We start from the raw sequence: 4,875 nt of genomic DNA on the forward strand, positions 1-4,875 counted from the left end.
TAGCTTTTCCTGTAATTGCTGACAACTAAGAAGTTTTAATAAGAAATAGTAGGTAAATATTACAGCTTAATATGACCTATTTCTGATACACCATGATATGCAAAATCCTACAATTCAAAAACACCTTCTTAACATATTGTTCACCTAACATTAGATCAATCATTCATATCCCATCCTGCTATTGTTAATTATTTTCTATTCAGATCTAAAATTTGACATTTAAAATAGGTAAATACATCAGATTTTTTTCCGGAACAGATGATATATCTTCAACCTTGGAAGACATGAATAATAGAAGGTTTTTTTCAGTTTTGTGATTTTTATTCAAAAATCGTAACGTGTGCGTGTATTGTTAATAGCGCAACTAATTACATATGATTAAAAAAGAATCCCATAACGAATTTAGTGGGGCAAGGATAGAAGATAATGTAGAGAAAAAGCATTATTTTAAAATTATCATTAAACGTATTATACATCTTATACTATCTATTACGCATGAAATTAGATGCTAAAAAGAAGAAAAAAACGTCACCTGGACATTCTCTAGCATTTTTTTTTCATATGGAAAACATTCAAGAATCACGAGAATAACATAATCTGCCAGTTTACCCAATCTGAAGTAGCCAAAATAATCAATAAAGTATGTTGTTGAGAACTATAAACTTCTAAAAAATCTACCATGAGTTTTGGTTTCGTCCAAGTCATATTTTCTTTGAATAGGAGCTTCTTTAAGATTCACTTAACATCCTTTTTTAATATCTAATGCACTGGAATACGAACTAATATACAGCTCGGGATCTCTACTACCAAAAATCAACAGAAGAATTAAGTTAGCATAGAGTACTTATGGAAGAAATTTAATCATACTCATATCTAGAATAGTCAGTGGCGTTGACCTTAAAAAGCACCAAAATATTTCAGTGCTGGACACCAGCACCAAATTTGGCACACAGCTTCTACAGATAATAGGGCTTCAAAAATTGCCGGGAGACCTCTGGCATGTCCGGATCATCAAAATGGCGGAAATTAGATTAGAGTTTTAGCAGGAAATTAGATTATTGTCCCTACCTCCACTAACACCCCCCCTGCACCCACGTTCGTCTGAACTCTAATAATTTTCTTGTATTGCATGCAAAATAAAAAACATTTTTTTGGGATTTATTAAATGTTTGTTAATAATTTTAGAAAACTAAAAAAATTCCTACCCTTTTTTTTATCCCCTCAATCAAGCAGAACATTCCAGCATATAGCGAAAACATCGTTCAATCTCATATTCGGTGAAGACTTGCAACGGTAGATAGGGTCGATATTGTTTTTGATTAGTATACCCCGGAAAGCTTAAAAACAGGGACCAGGGAGGCGAAAGGTTCTGGAAATAGGGTAAGCATGTAAGCCCAGTGTGGTAATTCCCAAAAATTTTAGTTCCTTCTTGGCACACAGCCAAAATAAACATGACTTGTTTGGGTTTTTGGCTCAAAACGTAGTAAAGATGGATGTACCGATTGGAAAGAAAATAATATGCTCATGAGAACTTGGTCATTACTTCCGATAATGAGGTTACTTATAATCATATTTCCCCAACATTTCATGAAGCTTCAACCTTTGAGGGACATACCAAAATTACTATAAAAACAGTAGATAGCGAGCGTTTTACTAGGCATATATCATAGGATTTAACAGTTTATTGCCCAGCAGAGTTTATACATATTGCAGAGACCAGTACTACTATATTATTGTAAAACCCTAAACTTAAGAAATTAACGCTTATCATGTTTATCCACTGAACCCTTCAAATTTAAACAGAACTAACATCATATAAATACTATAACATAACATACAATAAAAACTAATATTTTTATCTTTATACTATTATTTATTATATTAAAATATGTATTTACAAATTTCTTTTCATTAAGAATCAAATTATATTAAAAACTAACAAGAATATTGCGAATATACATTTATTTAATTGATCAACTTAAATAATCTAGTAAATAACTATAGAGTTTTTTTTTATTTTTGACAGACTGACAATACAATATTTTGTATTTTTGATCTGTCAAAAATAAAAGTATGAAAATATATTTTTACAAAAAATATACAGGATATCTAAAAATAATTATACAAATAGGTATTTCTTAGATTTAACTAAAAATATACAGAAAAAATAGGTGAAAAATTATTTTATTCGTTTTATTTTATATTACTGGTAATATTTGAGGGTGTAAAATTACTGGCATATGACTTACAGATTGCGAAATTAAAATAAAGCTTAAATAAAAACAGTTCTAACCATTGGATTGGTCAAATTATTTTTTTTTTAATATTCGAAAAGTCATAAATTGTATCAAACAATAAGAAAACATTACTAAAATATTAGAATTTATCTGACACAAAATTTTTAAATACACTCTTCTTTATTATTTTTATTAAATTTGTATGTTTTTTTTCTACTGTATCACTTAAAATAGATTTAAAATAAAATAATTTAGCTTTTATATGGCAGAAGAAATCAGCTAACTCACTTCTAAAAAGAGGCGTTATTTTTGAAAGGTATAATTATTGGTAAAACATTAATCAAGTAAAAAAATACAGTATGATTAGATAAAAAAAAATGATGTCATAGTAGGCGTAGAAACAACATTTCACTTCTGTGTTTAATTCTACACCTACTCTGATTTTTTTTTCAATTGATCATAGAATATTTGATTGGCACTTAATTATTTTTTGTCATGAACATTGTACCGTATGATAAAAAAAACAGCGTCAAAGAAGGCTGGGAAATGACTATCGATAATAATTTTGGCGAAGTCAATCTCTAGACATAATTTAGGTACAAAAAATTGACACAAAACTTGTCGAATATTTTTGAAAGAAAAAATGTATAGAACGTTTCCAGACACAAATCTATTTCCAAAAAATTTTTTTTCTAGAATTTTAAACTACACCATTTAAAAATAATTTTTACTCAATATAATAATTAATTTCAACTTTCTTAAAGACAACTGGGAGTAAGCACAATTAAAAGATAAAACAATAAAAAACGGACTAAGTAAAAGACATCTAGGACTTGACCTCGTCAAAATTATAATCGATTGTCGTTCCCCAACCGTCTCTGGCGCTGACTTTTTCTGAACATACGGTATAATATACAAAAAATACAATAATTTAGATCTTTAGAGGATTTAACTCAAATATTTTTCTATAAACTATTGCTGGCCTCTGTAAAAGTAATATTTCTCATCATTTTGATCATATACTGAGTTAGAATCTTTTCCAGCTTCATTAGAATCATAATAAACTACTTGAGGAACATAGTATCTAACACCAGAAGAATATACAACCCCTATTTCCGGTACGTATTTCGTATTTTGATTTGCTTTAGTCCTATGTTGAAGTTCTTGGTCAGTGTACTTTGTTGATGGTTGCAAAGTAGTCTTTTTCAACTCGTAAATCTCATAGTCTTGGACGTCAAACGTATGGGGACCCGTGTAGTCCAATCCTAAACTCCTGGAGTACTGTTTTCTATGTAGATCGTACTTCTGTAAGCTTGGCGTGTACCTTTGGTCCAAAGGAGTGCCTAGAATGAGGTTAGGGTTGGGTTTTAATGAGTAGAGTTTGGTTCTGTATTGGTGAGGCAATGCAGGCTTGTAGTAGTTTGGGTTTGGTACGTCTTCCTGGTACTCGCGCACTGGAGCTGGACTTCTGGGTACGATGGTTTTTGGCTAAAAAAATAACAAAGAGTATTAATAAAGTTATAATAAATAAATGATATTTTTGATAAATTTTGTATTGGTAAATATCTAGACCATTAAATGTTCGAATTAATATTATTAATTATAAAGATTATTTAAGAAAGGCTAAGATTTGTCAGCATTCAGTAGATGCACAACGCAAAAAAAATGAAATTATGAAAGAAACGATAACCTCTAAAAGAAAAATAAAAGAGGCTTTATTAGTTCACTCTAATGAAAAATAAATGTATTGCTGATACATCTGTAGAGAATAGTAAATATATTGTATGGCAATCGTTTCTTTGATTGTAAAGAACACAACATAAATAATAAATAAACATAACATTATAAGTAAAAATTAAAAACAAATTAAAAAAATAATCACACAGAAAATTTGAGGGTTTTTTGGTTTTACCACATTAAATAATTGTTATCAGTTAGTTAATTTAATTTTGAAGTTTAACTTAATATAAAATGTCATCTTACCAGAACGTCAACGTTTTTATAGATTTACGGAATACAAACTGGATCACCATATATGGTATATAAAGGTGAGATTTCCTTTGATATTAATTAGTGTAGCTGATTTTTCCTGTTTTAAGAATAACGCAATACGATGCCCATAAAAATCTGTACTAACATTTGCAATTTGTTTATTTTTTAATACGAAACCAGGCTTAAACAGGTATTGTTATATTTTCCTTATAAAACAACATGGCATTCTTGTTCCACATATTATTTCATAAAAACGATACAAAAATAAGATTACACACAGAAGACCGTGCGTTTTGCAATTAAATAACATAAAAATCAGAAAAACATTCTACACTGAAAGAAAAATATATCTGATTGATGAAACTTCTTACTAACAACTATTAAATTGAAAGATTTGAAAGACATGTTTGAAAAACTCACATATAGTAATGCTGCTTTAATATAAATATTATTTTCAATTTATTTCTGTAATCTGTACATTTTTTGTTTCCTCAATAATAGCCTGCAAATTTTGTGGAATACCACTCAAAATGCACACTTTTATGCAAATGCCTAATAATGTTAACGTCCCTCAAAATTTATTTAAGAAGAAATTTTGAACCTTTGAAAAAAAGAGTGCGTGTGGTCTATTTTTGTTTACATGTTT

Source organism: Sitophilus oryzae, unplaced genomic scaffold, assembly GCF_002938485.1.
Source record: "Sitophilus oryzae breed Bouriz unplaced genomic scaffold, Soryzae_2.0 scaffold_1572_pilon_pilon, whole genome shotgun sequence".
Classification (NCBI taxonomy): domain Eukaryota; kingdom Metazoa; phylum Arthropoda; class Insecta; order Coleoptera; family Curculionidae; genus Sitophilus; species Sitophilus oryzae.